The sequence below is a fragment of the Mus caroli genome, unplaced genomic scaffold, assembly GCF_978045245.1.
Source record: "Mus caroli unplaced genomic scaffold, Mus_caroli_1 scaffold_1, whole genome shotgun sequence".
Classification (NCBI taxonomy): Eukaryota; Metazoa; Chordata; class Mammalia; order Rodentia; family Muridae; genus Mus; species Mus caroli.
Window position 1 is genome coordinate 62,928,929 of NW_028227256.1, and position 26,957 is coordinate 62,955,885.

A 26,957-nucleotide genomic window follows, 5' to 3' on the forward strand; every position below is an offset into this window, starting at 1 on the left:
TTGCCTAGATCTTCATGGAGTGCTGTTCTGCAGACACCCCAGATTCAGCCTAGTGTACTGCATTTGAATTCTGGCCCCCCAGAGATAAGAGACAAATTCATGTTTGTTTGTTTGTTTGTTTGTTTGTTTAGAATTGGGCAAGGATATATTTTATTTTTTCACAAAAATATTTTTTTCCCTTAACTTAAAAACAGTTTCAGAAAGCAATCTTCAGGTTGTTATAATTCATTACACATTTTACAAATAGTAGAGAGAAGCAGACAATAGGATGACAGAGTGTTAAGCAAGAGAGCCCTCACTTCAGAAGCTTAACTCTGTCCTTCAGCACCTTAAAGGTGGGGTTCCTGCTGATCTTCCCGTTGAAGATGGCCAGGAGCTCCTCCTCGGACGTGTGATGGTCACTCATTTCCGCATGGTACTCAGCTATAACCTTTTCTTTAGCTCCTTGACTGACACGTTGTTGTCTGGAGCCTGTTTCAGAAGAGCTTTAATGGTCCCCTTCCAGTTGAATGAATTTACCTTTTGATGGAACCTCGTGGTCCTCCTGCTCTCCCTCTTCAGGTTGCCCTGGCAACTTCATCTTTTTTTTTTTTTCCCTTGTAATTAGACTCAACTTCTGAGTGCTTCTGCTGCTTCTGTTTTCCTGCTGCTGTCTTGGTCTGCCCCTCATCAGCATCCTACCCAGGGCCCCATGTCTGTCTGCTCTCTCTTCAGAAGCCTGTCCACCATGGGCTCTCTTCTTCTCTGGTGTGCCTTTGGCCTCTGTGGTGTCCTCCCCACCAGCCTCATGTTAAGTCTTCTGGTCCTTTTTGCGCTTCTTTGGCTTCTGGCCTCTCTGGTGTTCCTGGTGGTTTTCTAACTTTAGCTCTTTCTTCTTGTTTTTCTGTCATTCCCCCTTCCTTTCTCTTTTATTTTATTTTTATTATTATTATTACTATTATTTGCCTCTGTTTGCTCTTCTGTGGTGCCATTTGATTTTCCAGATGGAACCTTAGTGGGGATCTCTGCATGTGGTTTGGCCATATGGCTGAGTGGCTAGGGTGGCTGAGCGAACCGGTGGCTGCGGCTCCACGTGCTCCCGAAGGCCGGTTGAGACCGCTGGCAGGGTCGACTGAGAGGGTAAGAATTTAAACCCATATCAGAAAATATTTAATCATTTAACCAAAAATGGTATTTTTTTACATGCAAGGCATGTGGTGAATCCGTGAAGAAAATATAGGTGGAAAAGCACATCTCTGTCTGCAGAAACTGTGAATGTCTTTCCTGCATTGACTGTGGGAAAGATTTCTGGGTGACAACTACAAAAGTCATGTGAATTGCATCAGTGAAGGTCAGAAGTACCGGGGCAAAGGCTATGAAGCCAAGACACACAAAGATGATGCAAAACAGCAGGCAAGGATTCAGAAAAGTGATGAGTTAATAAAGAAACCCAACATCAGTCTCAAGGTGCAAGAACTTCTGCAGCACATTAGTGCTTTTGACAATGTTCCCAGAAAGTTCATGGTTTTTTAATATTAATTTATTTATTTACTTTACAACCACCATGATTAAGCAGGCTTCATCCCAGGCATGCAGGGGTGGTTCAATATAGGAAAATCCATCAATATAATACAAACAAACTGACAGAACCACGTGATTAGCTCACTAGATGATAAAAAAAAAGCATTTCCAACACCTCTTCATGATAAAAGTCTTGAATAGAGCATGGATACAAGCTGCATACCTAAACACAGTAAAAGCAATATACAGCCAGTAGCTAACATAAAATTAAATGGAACAACATTCCCACTAAAATCAAGGATAAAACAAGACTGTCTACTCTCTCCAAAACTCCTCAACATAGGACTTGAAGTTTTAGTTGGAGAAATAATACAACTAAAGGAGATCAAGGAGATACAAATTGGAAAGGAAGAAGTTAAAGTGTTGCTATTCACAGGTGATATGATAGTATACATAAGTGACTCCAAAAATGCTACCAGAGAACTCCTACAGCTGGGAAACACCTTCAGCAAAGTGGCTGAATACAAAATTAACTCAAATCAGTAGTCCTCCTTTATACAAGCAGTAAAAGAGCTGACAAATTCACATTTTAAGCAACCCAGGTTGTAGTCATGTGTTACTGTAACAACAAGAAACAAATACACTGGTATGAATCTCAATTTCCAATTAAAACAATTGTGGAAATACCTCATGTCAAATTCACATGACAGGAGTCTAGGCAGTTACTTTTCTGAAGACATATGAATGATCATATTATGAGAGAGAGAATAAAAGAAGTTACAACTCCTAAACACAATTTTCATTTCTTTCACACTTGATACTGTAGTGTGTAGATAAATCATGGCTCATTAGGCCATGTCTGAATGTTGGGAATTTATGTCATTTCTAGCTTTTCAGTATTGTAAGCTTATACTGAAAGACATTTTCTTAAATAAATCTTTATCAAAATCTAAAATAGTTCCAAAGAAGAATACCTAAGAGAGGAGTGACTTAGAAAAAGTGGATGAATATTTTGAAATTCCTGGTATGTTTTAGCTTATTGCCTTCCAAATACACCCTACTGAATTGTGTCCTATTATCAAAGTGTAGGAGTACCCAGTCCTTTAAAAAGAACCATTTATGCACCTGTAAATGTGTTAAATTGCCATTTGGAGCAGTATCTTGTGAGTTAAGAGAGAAATGGAGAATTCTTAGCCTTCCTACGGAACATTTCCTGTTTCGATCAAGCATCTTTACTTATTTTCTGACTGGCCCCTTCATGGATATTTGCTTAATAAAACGATTTAAAGAATAACTATTGTAGCATTTAAGTTTAAATTTATATAACCATTTAATAATTAATTATCTTTAGTTTTCAAAGCAAAATAAAATATGTTTCTTAAGTGCTAGGAACAGTTTCATGTTCTAATAAAATGTATGACTATTAAGAACACTGACAATTGCAGATATGATTTGGAAAATAACAGGCTTAAATTATTTTTCTCCTTACTACTCTCAGGTACAAATATCTTATTTCTATTTTTAGAACGGTGGCAGACAGGAGATCAATATTTCTTAAATGCCCATGATGTTCCCCTCTCTAAAGCTCACTCCTTGATATTTAAACAAAACCAGTTTCTTATTCATTATAGAAATAACAGTTCTGGTGGTTGGACTACTATTTTTAAACTTTCATTATTTAAAGAAGTGTATAATAGTTCACGTTTTGTTAATTGAATATTTCTAGAAAGAAAACATTATTTTAAAGAATGCAATACATAATAATTAACCATTAACCAATCATATTTTGCCATATGAAGTTAATAATTGGAACCATTATTTCTGGAGATGACAGTAGATCGATGTAATAGCTTAAATGTATGTAATTGTTCTATAAAAAGTAAAAGACAGATAAACTTTTGAGGAAGAGATTTCATCATTTGTCTTTCAGATGAGAAATGTCCATGGTATCTTACAATGCTGGTTCAAGTTGATTATTATGGTGTGCTCTATTGTTGACTTACCCACTTAGTTTTTCAGATGTAAAGTTTCAATGTCTATCAACATCTTCTCTTCCTGTGATTAAAAAGCTACTGACCCATCTCAAGAATCCTACTACTTTAAGACTCCAGTTGGCTCCTGATTTCAATATAAACTATCCTTAAATATTCCAGCCTCACACTGAGCCCCATTCAAACTGAACTATATTCACAATCCCTATTCTGCTTGGTTGGTCAAATTCTTGTTTTCTTGGGTTATGTCTTCTCTGTCAAACTGTATTTAGGCAGAAGGTTCTCTCATTCATAATTTCAGCATTGGTGGTCTTTACTCTGGAGTAAGGGTATAGTTTTTCCCTACTATCCACACCCTCATTCTATTCCTGCCTTATGAATAACTGGCATAGTTGCTCAGTAGGTTGAAGATGATTTAGCAGGGTTTAGCAGCTCAGCCACCTCCTTTCTACTTCCTCTTCATATCTGTCTTTCTCTAATGAGGATAACATTTTTATCAGATCAGTTTCTCATGATAACTACAGTGCAACAGAACTTGAGGAGAATAAATTACTCCAGTCCATGAGAGTATCAATAAGTCCCCTGGCACTGTGGAGTAACCTGTTTCCATGATACAGGTGATACCATTTCTCACCAGTCCTTAATACTTTCAATCAGTTCCAAAACAAAAACAAACAAACAAAATCAGAGAACAATTGTTCTTTGTAAAATTTTCAAAAGCAACTTGAAGGCAAATAATAATAATAACAATAATAATAATTATTATTATTATAATATATCCTAATAACCGCTGAAGCTTTCTTCACTCTCAAAATTGTTCCATTGTGAACAAAAACATAATGACTTCCTCATTACTGTTTCCATCACTTTACCAAGATGTCATAATTAATTGTGATGAAATTTGCTGACATTTTATGAAGTTCTCTAATTCATCTTGAATTGACCAGCATTTGGCAGCTATTTTGAATGAATGTATTTGTGATAGTCAATAGTATGCACAATAAAACTGTAGAAACCATGTGTTACTAAAGCGTGGGCAAGGAAAGATCAGATTAGAATAGTTCAGTCTTCTCAATTATACGCACCATTCTTTAATGAGAATTGGTAATAGCATTTCTCTTTTAATTCCATTCATCATAAAAACTAACCTACAATATTTTGGCTTTCAGTAAAATTCTAAGACTGATCATCTATGGTTTCAACATACATTGGGTTCTGTGAGACATGACTAGTTTTGATGAAAATAAATAACAATCATTCGATTACACTTTCCTTTTCTGTAGAGATGGCTCTACAACCTACCATTCTTTTTTCCTTTCTTTTTTCTTTCATTCTTTGACAACTTTTATAAGGTAGAAAATATTTAGAGACCAGTAAACACATCACTGTATTAGCTCATGGAATGAATTAGAAAAGACTGCATAGTGTAAATAATATATTCTCTAACAAACAGTTAGTGTGGTGACATGACTTATAATCAAATCATTTATAATGAGATAAAAAGATCACAAGCTGGAAACCAATCTGGCCCAATGCTGTGATTTTTGGGCATCATTTAAATTGTTATAGTAATCCAAAATAACTCTGGTATTATTGTGAAAACCCTTCACTTTACTGATTGAGAAATTAAGACAAATATATTTCTCAGAAAGTATTTTGTTTTCCTTTGTTGTAATACCCAGTATTTCTATGTAAGCTAGACTGTTCTACAATTTGTGGTCCTCCCACCACAGCCTTACAAGTAGTTAGATTACAGGCACAAGCCACCACATCAGCTGTTTCTTTGAAGGACTCAGAGCAGCAGCTGTGGTTACCTGTTTAAGAACTGAGCAAAATCAAGAAAAGTTAAAACTCCAAGCATGGACATAGGAGCAGGACCATCCTATCCCACACCCATAGAGGAGCTAAGGGCAGTTGGTGGCTGCCACAAGAGGAGAGTTGCTTTTCTTTGGGGAAAAGCATCTATTGCTAGACTGGGCATGCCTCCATGGTTGACCTCCACAGACACGGATACATGGGTAGCACTAACTGGATTTGCTGGGTTATAAACACTATAAGTGAGATACAACAAGATGCCATGTATACATATACGAAACCATGTATACATATATGAAATTTTCAAAAAAATTAAAATCTGAAGTCCATCATGACACTTTCTACCTCTGAGTTTTTCCTCTTAGATCCACATTTCAGTGGGGTGCTATGAGTTTTCTCTTTCTGATTTGGTATCCTTTCACTCAATATAATGTTCCACAAGCGCGTGCATGTTTGTATTCGCCAGAATCTTCCACAGGAACAGAACCAAAGAATGGATATGTATTGCAAGGGAGGTTTGTTGGATTGGTTTATAGGATATCATTTGAGAGGTCCAGCAACGGCTGTTTGCACACTGAAGTGGCCCAGACCCAGTTCATGAAACTGGGTGCTTAAATGGGTGCTTAAATGCAGAGGCTTTGGAGGAATCCAGAGAACCACTGATCTTCAGCAAGAAACACTGAATGATAATTTATTTTATGTGAATACCACATTCTCTGTATCCAATTATATGCTAGGAAGTTGAATTTCATCTCTTGGATAAATTGATTTCATTTATCTTCCTGGGGAGTGGTTTGGAGAGAACAGAAGTTGTTGAGCAAGGGGTACAAACCATCTGATGTGCAGTACAAATAAGCTTAAAGAATTATTGCACAGAATGTAATTTCTGTCAGTAATTGTGTGTATTTTAAATAACTAAGAGTAAGTAAATTCATATTTTCTCATAAAAGTGATGGTTAAAGTCATGGAAATGTTCATTTGATTTAATATTTATACATTATAAATACATTTTAAAATGAGCCAAGGATTGTAGGCAATCATGGTCTTGTCAGTTAAAATAGCATTAATTAAATATGATAAAAGTGTATATATAAGATTTGTTTTAGTCTTTCACATTTAGAATGTTTTAAATAAATATATTCACTAATTTAATTGTTTTCTACTATGATTCAACTCAGTAATAGAGTAAAATTATTCTTTATGACACTAACAGCTTTTGGGTTGTCTATTTTAAATATCTCTGCACACATTTTTAGTTAGAAATCTGATTATATAATAGTACTTCCCAAAATATCTAAGATGAAAATTTCCTAATTACACATAGTCTTCACGATTCTTTATAGTTTGATTCAATCTACAGCTTCATATCTCTGTTTTGTTCTTCCGAGTATCTTTGTGTTTGTGGTTACTTATTCATAATTTCTCTAAGCTATAAAGTATTTTTTTCATTTCATTAACTTCATTTATTTTGAAATTCAGTATATGCCATTTCTACCACAAAAATTCCTGAAGAACCCAGTGTTAGTCCTGATTTTTTTCAGTCTATTCTACTATTGATTACATATGCACCTCTGCTCTATTTCATATAAATGCTCACCTAATATGGATGTGTTTGTGTGTAATAATATACATTCTGTAGTTACATGTATGGTTAAAACATAAGCTTCAATAATGAAATAATGCATGGCTTTTAATAGGAAGATCACACATTTTGCATTTTTATCTCCAGAAACATTACACAGTGCCTTTGATGTAATTAGTATTGTAAAAAATTATTTACTGGATTGAACTGCTCTGAAAACTTACAGTATAGGAAATGCAATTGTATTATAGAATGCATATTCCTTGGCTGAATAAATAGCCTTAGACTGTACAACCAATAGCTGGAAAAATGAAGCATGGTGAATAAATAACCTATGTTAATTGCATTAAATCCTATGCTATAATGTGTTTATATACGTGCTTATAAACATATATAAATCATATATGTATAATGTTCTAGTTTAAGAACACACTTCATTCCCAGACATGATGCCTCTGTGAAGCTGCATGAAGATTGGACAGTTGAGGGTTAGAATGTTTAGCCACATTCCTATTCTCACACTAAGAAGCCCTGTCCAGTTCTTTGCAACTCAACTTCTATACACAAACTAATGAAGAAGCTTTCTTCACAGATTTCTGCCTGAAAATCAAGCAATTAAAGTAACGTTGGTTGCTTCTGACTGGCACGTCTATATTGGTCACTCTTTTGCTATAGCTGGATAATTTTAGATGGTCTATAAAAAGCACTCTAATAATTTACAAATGTCTTTTCATTTGCCATGTTGGGAAGAAAAATGATTTAAACTTCCTTTAATAACTTCTCCAGGAGATAATTTAACATTAACATCTTAACAGGAAGTTTTGTAGCAAATAGATTAGAGGCTTGAGAATTCTCTGCAACACTGAGGTAAAGAGAAGGCTACATACTGAATTCCCTGGCAATATTATACAATATGGAAGAGAAGGAGGGTTGGAAATCATCAAAAAGAAACCCCGCTCATGGCAAAATTTTCAACATACTCCTGCTACATGCTGACTTCTCAGGAAGTGATGGATGGAGAGACAATGCCATTTTGCTAATGGTTTGTTTTTCTGTAACAAACACCAGTGGAAAAGCTATAGGAAGGTTAAAAATATCTCTGAATGAACATTTTGCCAAGTGACTAATTACTTCAGGCCTAAGTCTAAGTGTATATTGAGTAAAGACCAGGGCCATGGTGAAGCCACTGTTGGCATGGAGAATGTCTTTGCTTAGGTAGCAGAGTGCCACTTGAAGCTAAACTCACAATGGATACCTTCTCTTCTGACTACAGCAGGGAAATAATCTTCCTTTTCCCTGCATGCCTGCAGAGCCTTTAAACTCACATTAAGTTGAGGCTGAGCCATTCTCAATCAATGTGTGCCTCCAGCATGGCTTCGCTGCTCCCTTTTCGCTCTCTCAAGCTCATTTCCTGTGTTCATTTATGAGACTGAAAGAATCTACGTAAAGCACTCAAAAATAGTCTCCTTTATTTTTTTCCTTGCTTCAGATTGTAGAAGAGTTGGAGTCATCACTGAATGACGTTTCCTGTGCACCAGTCTCATCTCCATATAACACAGATAATGACGTCTTACATTAAAGGGTATGAATCAGTTACCTGATGAGAGGACTTTAGATATACAGTCAGATGTCAGGAAACTCTCGGAGGAAAGCACTCTTCATCACAGAGTTAAATAAAAAGCCTGTTATCAAGAGCTACCCCAAGGTGCCCCAGTAATTTCAGGGGCAAGCATTGGGTAGGGGGCAATTTATGGGTTAAAATTCTCTTTATTAATAAAGAGTGTGTGAGTTTTAAAGTAAGTGAAATTGAAAGTTAAAATCTTTGTCAGTGTTTGCAAGATATTGAAAAAGCTTGGGTTGCTTAAGCATAAAAAAATAAGATAACCAACACTGAAATGTTTCACATACTTTATCTCACTTAATAATTTTTTTTAAAGAATAACTTGATTGCAACATCTTCGTAGTGCTCATTAACACAAAACCACACCGCTGACTGAAAGTGGAACAATGATTGGAATCTATCTCTAACATTGTAATGTATATTTCTGTTCATGATCCCACATTCTACCGTTACTACTCTTAGTATAACTGATATTATAGGGCTATTTTAGGCATCTGTATGCTTTTTAATTCTACCAAGAATTCTCTAAGGGGAAAAAAATCTGGATAACTAATGACATTGTTAATTCACTAATGATAAGTATGAAGAATGTGTTCCACTGGTCCTCAAAACTACAGCCAACAGCCAATCACCACTCAGCAATGAAGGATAGTTCACAGCTTCCAGTTGCCCCTCAGCTTAGGGGTGTCATTTGCGGTGTAGCGCAGAGCATGTCCTGCTCTTTTTTCCTGGTCATATCAGAATCTCATATTTCTAGACTTCTCCTATTTTACTTTCCTGCCAAGAAATGATATACTAAGGTATACATGATGAGATTGTAAAACACAAGAAAATCTTGCATTGAAAAAGTCGACAGTGCAGCTCCCCAAAGCTTCTTTTTTTTTTCAACTTAAATTTGTGTTATATCAGAAGACTTTCTAATTGGAGCCAAATAGTGGTGTAATCTGAGGCATTTGTGACCTGTAAGCAGTTTTGACAAGTGTAGGGTAGACACAGGGTAAGCTGTGGATGAAGGAGGCGGTTATACTTGCTTGGGAAAGCTTAGTATTTTTTGAAGCATAAAACTTGGTACGAGTTACAGATTAGGGTAAGAAAAAGAAAATATATCCTTATCCCTCTACTGGGGTTCCTGCTTGGCTTCAGGAGGTGGCACCTTCAGGTTTCATATCTCCACTGCTAAGAATCTTAGCTAAAGTCACTCCCGTTGACTTCTGGGAGCCTCCTCTATCCCAGGTCTCTGACACATCCTAGAGATGTCCCCCACCACCAGCTGCTGATTTCCATTTATTCTTCTGGCCTTCTGGCCCTCTAGCCCTCTCTTCTCTCCCTTACAACACCTGATCCTGAAACCCCTTCCATTCCCCTCCCTATCCCCTCTCCCACCCACTTCCCTCCCTCCATCTGCTTCCTTGAGTATTTTTCCCTCATCTAATTATGATTTGAGCATCATCAATTGGGTCTTCCTTCTTGGTTATCTTCTTTGGGTCTGTGGAGTGGAGTGTGGGTATCCTGTACTTTATAGCTAATATCCACTTATAAATGAGTACATGTCACCCATTTCCTTTTGAGTCTGGGTTATCTTACTCAGGGTATTTTTTAGTTTCATCTATTTGCCCACAAAATTCATGATTTCTTTGTTTTTAATAGGTGATTAGTATTCCATTGTGTAAATTAACCACATTTTCTGTATCCATTCTTAGGTCAAGGGGCATCTGGGTTGTTTCTAGTTTCTGGATATTACAAATAAAGTTGCTATGAACATAGTACCACCTTTGTGGTACGGTGGGGAACCTTTTAGGTATATGCCCAGGAGTGCTATAGCTGGGTCTTCAGGTAGAATTATTCCCAATTTTCTGACAAACCAATGGATTGATTTCCAGAGTAGTTGTACAAATCTGCACTCTTACGAGCAATGAAGGTGTCATCCCCTTGATCCACATACTCACCAGCATGTGCTGTTGATTAAATCTTTAATCTTAGCCATTTTTATGGGTGTAAGATGGAATCTCAGGGTCATTTTGATTTGTATTTTCCTGATGACTAAGGACATTGAACATTTCAACCTACCTGAAAAACTTTTGACCCAAAATTTGTCCTGTCTACAAGAAATACAGGAGAAAAGATAGAGCAGAAACTGAAGGAACAGCCCAATTTGAGACCCAGCCCATGGGCAAGCACCAATTCCTGACACTATTAATGATATGTTGTTATGCTTGCAGACAGGAGCCTAGCATGAATGTGTGCTGAGAGGCTCTATCAAGAGGCTCTATCCAGCAGCTGAATGAAATAGGTGCAGAGACCCACAGCCAAACATTGGAGAGAGCACAGGGATCTTAATGGAAGAGTTGGGGGAAAAGGTTGAGGGCCCTATAGGGGATAGGAACTTCACAGGAAGCCCAACAGAGTCAACTGACCTGGACCCTTGGGGCTCTCAGAGAACCACCAATCGAAGAACATATACAGGTTAGACGTAACCCACTGCATATATGTAACAGATAAGTAACTTGGTCTTCATGTGGTTTCCCAAGAACTAGAGCTGGGGCTGTCTCTAAGGTTGCTGTTTGTCTGTGGATCCAATTCTCCTAACGGGACTGCCTTGTCTGGCCTCAGTGGGAGAAGATGTGCCTAACCCTGAAGATACTTGATGTGCCAGTGTGAGAAGATACCGGGGGCTTGGGGGGACATGCTCCAACCTCCCAGAGGAGATGGAGAGGGGGTAGGGACTATGTGAAGGGGGACTGGGAGGGAGGAGGGGCAACAATCAAAATGTAATATGAATGAATGAATAAATTAATGTGAAAAAGAAAAAGAAAAGATCCATTCTTCTTCTTTAATGTTAGTTCTTGGGTTATCAGAAGTTATCTGAATCTGGGCCATATTTAACAGACAGGTAAACTTGGAAGATGGATTTTCCACTAAAAGCCAAAAAAAATCTTTCAAGCTTGGGATTGTTTAATAAACTAGTTACTTTTCTCACTGCTTTGTTAAAATATCTGACAGGAGTAAGGTAGGAGTGGACTATTTAATCCCATGGTTGCAGGAGCCTTGAGGCCATCTTGTCAGGGAAGGTGTAGTGACAGGATCTCAGTCCTGTGGTGAGAGTTTACTACATGGCTTTTCACATATTCACAGGTGATTCCCATGATTCCCACGACTCTGGGACTCATAAGCACAGTTATGATGTCATGAGTTAATTGTCTGTTCTCTTCAGTTATACATTTACTGCTAGTTTCTTATGTTTTTAAACCTTGCTGCGTGACTAATCATTATGATAACTTGAGATATTTACAGAGAACAAAAAAACTTTCCAACATCAGTGCAGTTAAAAAGCTTGAGTGATGAATGGTGGGATTATCTTGAGTGCATTCTCTCAGCTAGTTAAAAGAATCATGTAAGACAATTATGGAGATAGGTATAAGTGATTTTGTTCCGAATTGAATATTTGGGGAGTACAAATATACAGAACCATGACTATACAATAAAAATTAAAAGAAAATTGAGTTTACTGGAGGCAACACGGGAGCAGAAGCATCCTCTCTACATTGCTATGCTTTTCCCATCAAATAAAAGTCCAAAACCATGGTAGTCTCAAAAATATGTCATTAGTATTCAGGTTTGGCTAATACATGTTCAGCACCAATGTCATTTGAGAATTTTTATCTGTTTTGTGGTTGCTGTTGTTATTGTTGTTTCTTCTAACATAATGTTTGAAAAGGAAAGGGGTGGGGATTAAATAAGCATAAAACTGCAGTAAAAACTTATCATGCCATCTACTTGGGGAGATAGATCCTTATTGGTTTCCAATACCAAGTGGTCAGCCTTGAAATCATGCACACACATAACATTATATAGAGAAGTGCAAGTTGTATTTATATATTTAGGAACACATATAAATATGTACACAACAACAATTAAAGAAATAGAGGAGGAAGATGATGTAATTATATCAAATTTCAAAGAATGAAATAAAATAAATTACAAGCATCGCTATTCATAAAAGATGACTGTGTTCCAAATGTCTTTAAACACATATAGTAAAGTAAATTGAGTTTTCCATTACTGTAAATTAAAGTATATGATGCTCATTTATATAAAGAGAAGTGGACATATATTGGATGACTCTTAGAATCCTACTTAGTCTGTGCTAGTTAAAAGGGGAGAGTGCAGTTCACTTACAATAAGAATGAGAAGCATAGAAGCATGTCTACGTGAAAGACCAGCATGCTAAAAACAGAAGCCAGTGTGCTGAAGATTCATCTTTCATGTTCATTGTAATAATGTTGAATTAAATATTAATTAATAAAGTTCAGTGTGGGTTACTACCTGACTCAATGGTTTATATTCCTGAAGGAAGACACATACATAGCCTTTATATTTTAATATGCCTCAAGCAGAACAATAGCTGGGCCACTGCCTACCCTCTATGCTCCTAGAATCTACCTTCCACAGATAATTCCAAGTTACTACTTACTAAGTCCTGTATTTTATCTTGGTTGCTCTAGACAGTTGGGCAGCCCCTCTGGACTGAGCTCTCCCGACTCCTTCACATGGCAGCCATGCCTTTCTGGCCTGCATACATGGCATCTCTCCTCTCCTCCACACTCTCCAAACATGGTGACTCTCCTCCTGGTCCCAAATCCTAAAATCCTGCCTCTGTCTGTCCTCCCCAGCTATTTACCAGTTAAAATCAACTGGGAACAGGTTCCCAGAAGCTATGTGCAGACACTCTCAAAAAAAAAAAGCAGTTTTGGGGGGAACATAATTAGTATTCGTAATACAAGTTGCTACACAATAATATTAAAAATAACCCATAGAAAACCAACTTAAGTTTCTTTCAATAAATAAATAGATAAAAAAATGTGGCATACATATGAAGGAGAGTATATACAACTTTAAATATAACTCAATCATATATGTAACATAGGTGGATAGATTTCAGACATTTTACTAACTGAAATAAGCCAGGACCATAAAGACAATACTCTATGATCTCGCTTATATTAGAAGCCTAGAAGACTTAACTGAGGAATAAAGAGTAAAACTGTAATTTGTGGAGGTAAAAGATTGAAGGGAGAGGATATGGAATAAGACAATGAGCAAATGATGCACAATTTTATTTAGACTATAGAATTAAACTTAGTTTCACTGCACTGTATGGAAATCATAGTTAATAAAATGTATATTTCAATATTGCTAAAAGAGATACTATGTCCTCATTAAAATATCACAAACTGCCAAAATAACACCTGGCTTACATTGGCTTGACTTAATCTTTTTAATTACACTTACACACACAGTTGACCCCATAAATTATATACAATTATCTTTCAATTAATATAAATATCAACAAAATCATAAATAAATAAGGAGAAATTAGATACCAATTCCTTGTTAGTTTATGTACTTTTAACTAGAACTTTCAGAATATTATACTTTTCAGTTATTGGTGAGTTCCTGCATACACATCTCAAAATAATGCTAATATAGAGAAAATACATTCTCAGATGAATAACTGGATTCACTATGCAACTTAGGAAATATAAAGCTGAATTTTGTTGTGAGGATATTGATCACAATTCTTAGCATTTATTTACTTTCAATACTTTATATGATATTGTGATTAATGTTTCAGTGCTGTGGAGTTTAAATATGAGCTCTCTTCTTGGTTGCCGCAAGCTATCTTCTTACTGTAGCTCTACATCAGAGAGAAAGTGTGGGAGAGAGAAAGATGAAGGAAGAGAGAAGAGAGAAGAGAGAGAGAAGAGTGGCATCAGAGAGAAGAGAGAGAAAAAATGTTAAGTAATTTTTAAAGCATATCTAATACCTGAAAAATTATATTCATAAACCATATGTCTCGACATGCTGTGGGCTTCAAGAATATTTTAAAGGAAATAGTAACATTAAAATTATTACTGGGACAAATGTAAGTTTCTCTGGCAAACATTCTTTATACAAGATGTTATTCTTCACTCAGTAAATATTTAATAACTGCTTGGGTCAATAAAGCTCTGTCTAAATGGATTGATACCCATCAATGAAATGTATAATACAAATGACATATAAAAATAAATATTTATAGTATTGAGTTATGTATTGATTTTATGTTAACTTTCAAGGTGCTTAAAAACAAAAGTATATTCATATACACACATACACATATGCATAAGTAATGTCAATAATTGTCTATTAGAGATAGGGAGATACCTCAGTTTGTAAAGCACTTACCTTAAAAACACAAGAATTTGATTCTGGTCTCTAGAAGACACATAAACGAATATCTAAGCATGGTGAAACATGCTTCTAATTACAGAGCCAGTCAGATCTCTAGGACTCACTGGCCAGCTAGTCTTGCCTATTTGGAAAAATTCTATGCCAATGATAGACATTATCTTAAGAAAAATGGTGTATAGCATTTGAGAAATAATACCTGAGGTTTATGAGTAAGTCACATTTGCTACATGCTTTGAAATACAGAGTGACAGAAAACAGGAAAAATACAGATGTTCTCATACTGTCTTCATTAATCAGTTTTACCTTAAGACAAAAACAAGGCACTATATCTCCTAAACTGGATTCTTAAGCAAATTAATTGAAAACAATGAACTGTTGTTTCTTCCTAAATATGACCAAGGTTAAAGTAGGGCTCACCACTTTCAGGTAATTTTGTCTAAGAAAGCAAACCTGTATGAACATTGTGGTCCTTTTTTATATTCTGGATCTTTTGCTCCTGTGTGCTCAAAGATGTTCGTCTCAAATCCCTGGAGTGTCGTTGGAGCACCAGAACCTGCAGGTTATCATATTATACATTCAGTATTAAAAGAGACATTGTCTACAAATGGCAATAAGAATGGTAGAATTCAGTATAGGGAAGCTGAGAAAGCAAGCCAAACTATGAGCTTGAATACAGTTATGGTGTTATGTAAAATGGCATGTGCACACTGTCACTGACAGGGACCCACAATGCATAGGTATAACTGTGATGGGAGTTTTATTTATTATTACTACAGCTTTCTAATTTGAATACCCTATCTCAAATAGTAACTAGAGCTTTGTGTATCTTCAAAACCAGTTTTCATATTTTGTATGTGTTTGTGTTCTTCAGTTCATGTGGTACCATGACATTTTAACTGAAAGTATGCTAGAGATTTGAAAATGATTTAAGCTTCAATTAAATAGAGGCTCTGGAGAAAATATCATTTTGATTTACTTTATGTGTATAGAAACTTCCAAGAAAACATGCTAAAGCATGTGCTTAATTTCAAGTAAATTTTTAAAAAATAATACAAATATATCCTTTTATTATTTAAATGATGAGACCCTTAATTGCTTATCCAACACCAAGTGGATATACATCTACATATAAGCCCTGAAATCATATACTTACAAGCAAGACTAGACAGAGTAAGTATGCTGTATGTATGTATGTATGTATGTATGTATGTATGTATGTATGTATGAACAATGATAACCGAGGTAAAAGATGCCATGACACAGGGAGCAAGTAGGGGGGCATGGAAGAGATTGGAGAGGACCCAGGGGTAAGGGGAGAATTCGAAGAATGGAATGGAAGGGACAAGGTCATTTAATTGTATTTTAAAAATAAAAACATTATTAAGGAAATAAATTTAATGAAAATGATAGGGGCTGGTGAGATGGCTCAGTGGGTAAGAGCACCCGACTGCTCTTCCGAAGGTCCAGAGTTCAAATCCCAGCAACCACATGGTGGCTCACAACCATCCGCAACAAGATCTGACTCCCTCTTCCGGAGTGTCTGAAGACAGCTACAGTGTACTTACATATATCAATAAAATAAATTTTAAAAAAAGAAAAAAGAAAATGATAAAAATCCATTAGTAGGTTTTCCAGGAGTTTTTTTTAATACTTTTTGTTTTTTAAATATTGACTCTAATAAACATGACAATTCAACCAACAGCGTTTTGAACTGCTCGTATAATTTGGGAAACACATAGAGTCATCACTGACTGGAACATAGCTGTTAACTGCACACTATGGGGTTTGTCTGCTTTTCGGATATGGGCTATCACCATGGACCATTCATTTCCTTGTTTCAGTTTTATCTATGTAAAGCACTGTGTTAAGATCTTTCCCATTATTAAGAACAGGACATACTGAAGTCAGTTGATAAGAATTTATTACTCGAATTTCTGAGATCAAAGACACTGAGGAAGCCTTCCAGGTCTCAGTAAAATGGAAGACTACTTGGAATTGCTGGTTACTAACAAATTAAATGAAATAAAAGTAGTGTTGGAGACAAGGGTTCTCTCTCACTTCACTTCCTGGTGATTGAATCTGACTTAGAAAGAACACTTTGTCAGGTTCTTCATAAATTCTTAGAGACTATACTTTAATCACATTTTCCCACTTGTCTTACTGAGGAACAAATTGTTCCAAGAAAGAGAAGCATTTTTATGGAAAATATTTTTTTTTCATACAATATATTTTGATCCTGGTTTTCCCTTCCACAAATCCTCCTAGAACCCTCCCTCTCTGTCTGTCTGTCTCTGTCTGTCTCTGTGTCTGTCTCTGTCTCTCTGACTCTCCCTGACTCTCCCTGACTCTCTTTCTCTGTGTCTCTTTCTGCCTGTGTCTCTGTCTCTCTGTCTCTGTCTCTGTCTGTCTGTCTCTCTCTCTCTCTCTCTGCTTTTCTTTCTCTCTCAAAAGGCAATAAAAAAGCAAGTAACCAAGAACTAACTAGACTATTACACAGAGCACTCTCAGCCAGCAGAAAGCCAGCAACCAGCCCCTCTTGAACAACCCTGTATTGCAGACATATGTTGACTCCGAGTCTGGTAAACTGATGATAATGAGGTGGCTCCTAGAAATATGCTCTGTCATAAGGAAGGTGTTGCATCTGAGAATGTGTGCTGCTGTAAGGAGTGACTCCACTGATGCCAGGATCTTACACACTGAACTAATATCATTGGCCTATCCCTAATCCTTTTATCTATCCTAATATTATGGTATTAGTAGTACATGAATTTTAGTCAGGGAGTTACTGTGTTTTTCAAAATAAATTATTAATGGAAAGGATTACTTTTTACTTCTATGGGGAAAGTTTTCTTTAAAATAATCACCATTATAGGCCCCACTAAAAACTCAATACACCTAATTGGGTAGTATTGTGGGTTTAGATTTCTACTTCTTTCTGAATAAACTAACACCTTTGTATATTCATTACTGTTTATTGTTTTATAATAATAATACTAGGGCGCATGTGCCCCTTTATTTCACCTGAAGTTTGATTAAGGCTGATATTCAATAATAAGGATATCATTTGAGGACGTGTGCCACTAAGGTTAAATTGAAAGTCATATTTACTGGTGGTATTATGATCCTTTTCATTTGTGTTGCTGGCATGCTGAGAATGGTGAGGCAATGGCAGAATACTCTGTGAGGGTGCATAAGAAATAGGACTTAATAGGATATTCTTGTAAAATGTTAATATATAATCCTAAATAAATTTAAAAATTGATGTCCAAATACACAGAGTAAATACCACTACTAGAAAACATACTTCAACCAACTGTCAAAGATAGGGAAAAGTCTACTAACATTAACATTTTGTTCCAAGTAGCTTTGAGATCATAAAATAAATACATCATCAAAATGCTAAATTAAGTTTTCTACTAGCATTGATGAAAATTGATCAAGGAGTGGTATATGTATGTAATAAAACTACAATATGTTTATCTAATTTCTTTTCACAAAACATCAATTTCTAACTAATTCATATTTCTAAAAGGAAGATATAGCAATCTCCATGCTAAAATGGCAATTACTAAAATACTCTCCTACCAGTGGCACAAATCACATTAGATTATTATATGGTCCTTCTACAGCTCATAATTTTCCTATGGTATTGACCTATTTGCACACAAATAATGCATGGCCCTCACTTATAGAAAGCCAACAGGAAGAAATTAAGTAATGCAAGTGAACTATCTTAGAAAGAAGTAATTGTGTTGTAAAGAGCAAAGTGCATCTTAAGTAAATGGAGCCTTGAATGCAAGGTGAATGAACTTATGTGCCATTATCCATGACAAGTGCATTTTCTGAAGGTATGACTTTCACAACTTTTATTCTTGCTAAAAGTCATAAGAAAAATACCCAAATGGTTATTCTTTCCATTGCTATAAAAAGATTTGACAATACAAAACTTAACAGTTCCTACATTCTTTTCCATTTTTATGTCAAGGTCATAATGTGGTATGGAGTTCCTCATGAAATGCTTCTGCCTAGAAATCTTCAGAGTGCCATGGCCCTAGCATAAAGAGACAATGCAGCAGAGACATCACTTACCAAGGAGAAGGAAAGATGGGAAGATCAAAAGATGGGCTTAGCAATGGATAATTTTACCTAACAATCCAAATTGCACGTGGGTTATGGAATCTATGAACACTTTGAAACAGTTTACTCAAACATTTGAGTGATGTTAGATAAAAGAATGAGTCACATGTACAGACAATTCTATGCTTGTAGATACGTGTGTGTGTGTGTGTGTGTGTGTGTGTGTGTGTGTGTGTACATACCTAAATAGTTGGATATAAATTCAGATGACATGCATATGGAAATACGTCTACATGTGTAGAATTGTATATTATGCACATATTTTGGCATGTACATCAAACTAAGGTGAGGATGGATGCAGATGGTTCCTCACTTAAAATTGTCCAACTTAATAGTTTTTCTGCTTTATGACAATTCAAAAGCACTAACAAGAGTCTGGGTTGGACTGGCTGCTGTGGCGTTTGTGACATACTAGGTGACACCCCTGGAGTCACTTCGCTTCAACTCCAGATTGGAAATGCCTGCCTGGCTCAGGGTCTGCACTGCAGCCTACTCCTTGCTCCAGGGCCTGACTGCAGTGCCAGAGCCTATCCCATAGAGGCGCGCCAGCAGCCACTCAAACCAACCACACCTCCTACGCAACCTGAACCATGAACACCAAAACGTATCAGAACCCCATGGAGGTGGCAGTCTATCAGCTGCACACTTTCTCCATCTCCTTCTTCTCTTGTCTGCTTGAAGGGGATGTGGTTTCCTTAAACTGGATAACAGTGCCTCCGGAGCCAGTGTGGTGGCCCTAGACAAGATTGAGCAGGCCATAGATCTAGTGAGGAATCATCTGGTGTATGCTGTGAGAAAGGAGGTGGAGGTCATAAAGGAGCAGATTTGTGAGCTGGTTGAGAAGAACTCTCAGCTGGAGCGTGGGAATACCCTCCTGAAGTCGCTGGCAAGCCCAGAGCATCTGAAAAAAGTTCCAGTCCCGGCTGAGCCCCAAAGAGCCAGCACCTGAAACCCCGGAAACCCCTGAAGCCCCTGGTGGTTCTGCCCTGTAATTGGCTCTGTCCTTAGGGTGGGCAGAGACACAACTTGTTCTACCTAGTTCTTTCCAGTTTGTTTTTTGGCTCCCCAAACGTCATCTCATGTGGAGAACTTTACACCTAACATAGCTGGTACCAAGAGATGTCTCAAGGACATGCCCATCTTGGTCCACTCCAGTGACAGACCCCTGACAAAGAGTAGGTCTCTGGAGACTGAATTGCATGGGGCCTAGTAACACCAAGCCAGAGGGCCTGTCATGTCACAGGGACCTGGGGGCTCCCAGAGTCTGGGCAACTTAGTTACAGCTGACCAAGGAGAAAGTAGTTTTGAGATGTGATGCCAGTGTGCTCCAGAAAGTATAAGGGGTCTGTTTTCTCATTTCCATGGACATCTTCCACAGCTTCACCTGACAACGACTGTTCCTATGAAGAAGCCATTGTGTTTTAAGCAGAAGCAACCTCTCTCTTCTCTATCTTTTCCAGGCAGGGGAGAGATTGAGCCAAATGACCCTTCTGTTGGTTAATACTGTATAATGCATGGTTTTGTGCAGAGCCCAGTGTGGGGTGACAGCTTTGGGATGTGTGCTTATAAAGTTCTGTGTGGTTAGTATTGGCATAGTTTTTTATATAGCCATAAATGCATATATAAATGAGGCTAGATCTATATCTTTTTTTGTTTGTTTGTTTTGTTTGTTTTTCGAGACAGGGTTTCTATGTATAGCCCTGGCTGTCCTGGAACTCACTTTGTAGACCAGGCTAGCCTCGAACTCAGAAATCCGCCTGCCTCTGCCTCCCAAGTGCTGGGATTAAAGGCGTGTGCCACCACGCCCAGCTAAGCTAGATCTATATTTTAGTGTAGTGATGTCTACATATACACATATACCTACTTGTTGAAGGGCCTAACCAGATTTGGGAGTACTGACTGGTCTCTTATCTCTTTAAGTTTTTGACTGTGCTAATTTACCAAGTTTATCCAGTTTGTCCTTTAGATTAAATAAGACTCTATATAAGGGAGGGAGGCTAGGCCAGCCTCACAATTAAGCCACAGATACCTTGCTGCTGCAGTCCTCCCTGATCTGTCCACTGAAGACGTGAAGTCCTCTTTTGAACACCAAACCCACCATTCATTGGTGCTGACTACATAGAATGAATGGGGTTGAGAGAAGGTCAGTTTGGTCTTCACATTTTTGTTTTAAGTTTTAGGTTGTTTTTTGTTTTTCTTTTCTTTTTTTTTTTTTTTTAAGTTCTTGTGGGAAACTTTGGAGTTAATGAAAGGATGTAGTCCTGTGGTAGACAAGAGGAGTAACTAATTTTGATCTCCTTGGGGAATGGAAAATGTACCCAGGAAGCTTGTGAAAGGAGGTTCTATGACAGTGAACACGTTCCACTTTCTGACACTTCATCCTGCTGTACGACTCCAGGATTTGGATTTGAATTTTTTAAATGTAACTCAAAATTTCAATAAACTTTGCTCCTTTTTCTAAAAATAAAAATAAATAAATAAATAAAAATAAAATACTAAACATTCATTCGCCTTTTGAATTTCACATTTTCTTTTTTTATTTAAACAATGTTTTTTAATTAGATATTTTCTTCATTTACAATTCAAATGCTATCCCCGAAAGTCCCCTATACCCTCCCCACGCCCTGCTCCCCAACCCACCCACTCCTGCTTCCTGGCCCTGGCGTTCCCCTGATGAGCATATAATCTTTGCAAGACCAAGGGCCTCTCCTCCCAGTGATGGGCGATTAGGCCATCCTCTGCTACATATGCAGCTAGAGACATGAGTTCTGGGGGTACTGGTTAGTTCATATTGCTGTTCCACCTATAGGGCTGCAGACCCCTTCAGCTCCTTGGGTACTTTCTCTAGCTCCTTTTCAACTCTTCACAGGCAAATGATTTGCCACTTTTGTTGTGCTAGCATCTCTTGATGAAGTTTTTCTTGGGTTGTAAGAGCATAAGTCTCCATATAGGTTGTTCTTACGTCCTTCATGTTGGGTAAGACTTCCACCAAACTTTGTTTCCCTATTCTTCATTCTTTACCACCCTCCATGTTTGAACCTTACTTTCCCAGTCTTCCTTCTGTTTTACTGTGCTTGTATTTTGCTGACTTTCCTCCCTCGAGGTGTTCATTCTTAAGTTTCCTGGTTTCCATATGTGCTTGTTTGTTTGTTTGCTTGTTGTTTTTCCCTGGTTTTATTATACAATATTATATTATTATATTAGTGTTACAATATTATTAACACAATATTAGTAACACAATATTATATTAGTGTTATACTGGCTTCATAGGAGTTTGTGAGTGCTCATTCACTTTCTGTATATTTAATAGTTAATGAAGTATTGGCTATGAGCCTTCCGTTACTCTGGTTGATAAGAATGGTCTCCTTCTTGATAGGATTGTAGAAAGGAGCCGATGTACTGCAACAAGAGTAAAAATAGTTTTAACAAAGTACTTGAACTATTTAAATATACAAGTGCTCTGATTTATACTGTTCACTTCAACAAAATAGACCACTTTATACAGAAGATTCAAGAGCTTTTATACAGCCTTGAGTCTTAATCTTTTCTCTACAGGAATCTTATGTTCAGTCACTCTAACAATAATTGTTCAACCTCCTAGGAAGATGAGGAGGAGAGCCAGTAAGGACAAGCAGAGTACTCACTTCATACTAGGTTGAGTCATGTCTTACTTAAATGTGTTCATTTGGGTAGTCATTACCCACTAAATAATATTTTTACCAGAACCTTATCATTATAAAGTGTGGTATTTTCTTAAAATCACAAGTTGTTCTTTCTAAACAAATAGTTGCATCTGATTGGAGAAGAGAAAAAAGCACTGAAAAGCTTGGGAAAATGTTCACCTTTCAGGAAATCAACCTATTTTAAAGACAAAATGGTACTGAAAGCTATGTTCCTGTTGAAGAGCACTTTGAACTTTCAAAATGGAATTTATTTTGAGCTTTTTCTCATAACCTTGACTTTTAATGCATTTAAAATAATTATAAGAGAATGTCAATTCCAAATATGGTAGGATAGAGAAAATATATTTAAAATGATAACATTGGCACATATAGGATGGATGTTATATCATTAATAATAAAGCATTACATTATATATAGTTTATGAATTATGTAATTTATATTTTTTACTCCATCATGAATTTTGTTACAGTGTGAATTTGTCAAGGAAATTAGAAAAGTATATGATGTTGAGTATGCCTAACATGCAGAATGGGTTGTGAAGTCAATCCCTTAGCAGGGCCAAACAATAGCCAGAGGAGAGAAATAAAAACCAATGAGAGAGATAGACATTGTCAAACTCAGGACAAAATGTTTCTCTTAGTCTTTAAAAAAAAGAAAAATGTTTCTCTTAGAAGGTAGCTTTCAATTCTGCCTGATTGTTTCTTCACCAGAACTATTTAGTTTACTGTGTTCAAATTTTTCTAAAAGTGGAGGTTTGTATGTATATCTTTAGGCATTTGCATTTATTCAATTGATGGCTGCCAGCCTAATATACATTATTCATGCTTTCCTTCTTAGGAGATCCTTAGATTCCATTCAGAAATCTTTCCACTCGCTAACCAATACAATTATATTCCAAGTAGATGAGGAGTCTCTGCTTCTACTCTGAATAATAATAAAATAAAATAAAACAGGGCACCTTGGAGCAATTATTGATGGAGTCATCCATACGTGTGAATTCAGTTATCTAACTTCAACAGTAGGACCTCTGTGGGATCTATATCCGGGATACATCTTAACAATATTTTCTGTGAAATAAAAATTTTATATGTGATTCGGACCATTTTAAAGGCGTTCTGCTACCTCTATCTAAAGCAATTTAAAATTATTTTTTAATATTGAAAAATAATAAAAATCACACATAAATGTCAAACCAAGTTCCTAGACTCTCAAGCAGCCCTTTCAGCTACCAACTGCTGAAGATACATCCAGGCAGACCATCTTCTCAATGAACACTAAATAATAGCAAGGAGAAGAAAAGGTTTATTGTTTGTGTTCTTTTCTTAAGAACACAAGAGCCAGTGAACTGACATTGTCATTTATAATGAGATGCTTATTCTCCAATGTTGGCTATGGTGATGCTTACTTAAATCCATGAGACTGAGAGATTGGTGAGAAGGTTACTACCATCCTGGGAGAATAAATTATGGTTATTTGAAAGCCTTGATTTGAGCATCACTTAGGTTAAGATCAGTAAATAGGATATGTAATTATTAAAGCCTCCTACATTTCTTCATTTATTTTATCTCAATATTTGTGTTTGTGTGTGTTTTTGTGTGGGTGTACATGTCTGTGATGATGTTGATGATGTAATTCTCTGATTACAACATGAATTCTAATAGCATAATTTCCATGTATTTAGAAATGATGGTCATTGATTTATGGAAACTAAATGAAATTGTAAATTTATTTTAATTATTTATTAACTTAAATACTTTCTCTCATCCCGTGTCATATTCAACCTCTCTACAATCCCCACAGAAGCACTGTAGTATATTTAGTATCATCACTCCATTGCAGAGAAGGAACAAGGAAAAAAACACCAATAGAATAATTTACTTGTCTAAGGTATTTGTTGAACTAGAGTTTAATTAAAGCTTTCTGAGCTTTTAACCACTGCACGGTGTAATACCTATAAGTAGGAAACTGCCTTGTTTCAGTGAATGAACCAACTACCATCAGTGGCGCACCACTGACTGTCAATCATTAGTAACTAAGTGACATTGTAAATCTTCTTGTATATATTGAACGAGAAAATTACAAAGAGAATAATAACAACAAACTTTGACAATCAGATAATAAATATATAAAGGACCTGGGTAATCCCAGGTACTTATTTCAGAACCTGAAATCATGGTTTATATACAATATATATTGGAGAAAAACAAAACTCTTCTTATAACTTAACATTAAACAAGACACACACACACACACATACACAAACACACAAACACATTAAAAAGCAAACTCCTTATATTGAGAAATCTGTTCATAAGAAAAATTTGAAATTTTATTTAAAATAGAATAATTTTGTATTTGTTATACTTAAGTAATATTCACAAAGTGTGCTTCAGGAAAAGAGACAAAAATAACAACAGTACTGATAATTATAGGATCCTAACTATAAGAATGAACAGATATAATTATAAGACTACAAAATTGAAGATTAATGTACAAATTTCTAGGTCTTGGGAATACCCAATAAAAATAAGGAAAAGTGTTTTAAATTAGCAAGAACGTAGAAATTCACCATTTCTTAATTAAAACTTATACTAGTTTAAGAACCTCTAAAAGCACAATTATAGTAAAATTTTTGAACTTCCAATTTTCAGACTTCCTTGTTTTCATCGGCACAAGATCAAGACAATTAAATTTTTCTAGTGTAAGATGGAATCTCATAGTTGTTTACATTTGCATCTTCCTGATGACTAACGACTTTGAACATTTCTCTAGGTTCTTCTCAATCATTTGAGATACCTCTGATGAAAATCCTCTGTTTGATTCTCTATCCCAGTTTTTAAATTGGGTTATTTGGGTTGTTGGAGCCTAACTTCCTGGGTTCTTTATAAATTTTGGATATTATCCCTGTCAGATGTAGGGTTGGTGAGGATCCTTTCCCAACCAACAGGCTGCTGCTTTGTCCTATTGGCAGTATCCTTTGCCTTACAGAAGCTTTGCAGCTCCCTGAGATCTTGTTGTTGAACTTAGAGCCTGAGCCATTGGTGTTCTCTTCAAAAAATTGTCTCCTGTACCAAAAAGTTCAAGGCTATTGCCCACTTTCTGTTCTACTATATTTATTGTATCTGTTTTTGCTTTTGGTAGTGGGTTGGTGTTTTTGTTTTTGTTGTTGTTGTTTGTTTGTTTGTTTGTTTTTGAGGTCTTTAATCAACTTGGACTTGAGGTTTGCACAGCGTGAAAGTTATGGATCTATTTTATTTTTGGACATGCAGACATGCAGTTAGAATAACACTATTTTGTTAAAGATGCTTTCTATTTTCCATTATATGACTTTCCTTCTTTATCAAACTCAAGTGTCCATAGGTGTGTAGGTTTATTTCAGGGTCTTCAATTTAATTCCACTCATCAATGTGTTTGTTCCTATGCCAATACCAAGCAGTTTTATGACTATTGCTCTGTAGTATAGCTTGAGACCATAAAGATGGCCATTTTTACTATGTAAATCTTACAAACCCATAAACATGTGAGATCTATCCATCTTCTGATATTTTCACTTTCTTTCTTCATTGAATTGAAGTTCTTGTCATATAGGTCTTTCCCTTGCTTGGTTAGTTACACCAAGATATTTTATTTTATTTTATTTTATTTTATTTTATTTTATTTTATTTTATTTTTAGTATTCATAATTACTTTAATCTTTGATTACTAGTAAAATTGAAGATACACCAAAGAATTGTTTCTATGACTATTATAATAAATATTTGATTTGTGCATACTTAGGCTGTAGTCACTTTTATTTTATTTTATTTTAATTAGATAGTTTCTTTATTTAAATTTCAAATGTTATCCCCTTTCCTAGTTTCCTTTCCTAAGAGGATCTGCCAGTGCCTGGCAAATACAGAAGTGGATGCTCACAGCCATTCATTGGAGGGAGCACAGGGTCCCTAATGAAGGAGCTAGAGAAAGTATCCAAGGAGCTGAAGGAGTTTGCAGCCCTATAGGAGGAACAATAATATGAACTAACCAGTACTCCCAGAGCTCCATGGGACTAAACCACCAACCAAAGAAAACACATGGTGGGACTCATGTTTCTAGCTGCATATGTAGCAGAGGATGGCCTATTCTGTCATCAATGGGAGGAGAGGTCCTTGGTCTTGTGAATGTTCTATGCCCCAGTATAGGTGAATGCCAGGGCCAGGAAGTGGGAGTGGGTGGGTTGGGAAGCAGGGAGAGAGGGAAGAAGATAGGGGATTTTCGGAGAGGATATTTTATATTACTTTTGGACATTATAAAGAACATTGTTACCCTAATTTCTATCTCAGCTTATTTATCATTTGAATAAAGGATGGCTACTGATTTTGTTGAGTTATTTTTGGATCCAGCCACTTGGCTGAAGGTGT

General features: G+C 36.3%; 2 pseudogenes; one reads left to right on the forward strand and one right to left on the reverse strand.

Moving 5' to 3' along the window:
- Window positions 1–295: 295 nt before the first annotated feature.
- LOC110289800 (cell growth-regulating nucleolar protein pseudogene) lies at window positions 296–1,023 on the reverse strand (annotated as a pseudogene).
- An 18,444-nt stretch (window positions 1,024–19,467) lies between these two features.
- Window positions 19,468–19,869, forward strand: LOC110303869 (TSC22 domain family protein 3 pseudogene; annotated as a pseudogene).
- Window positions 19,870–26,957: the final 7,088 nt, after the last annotated feature.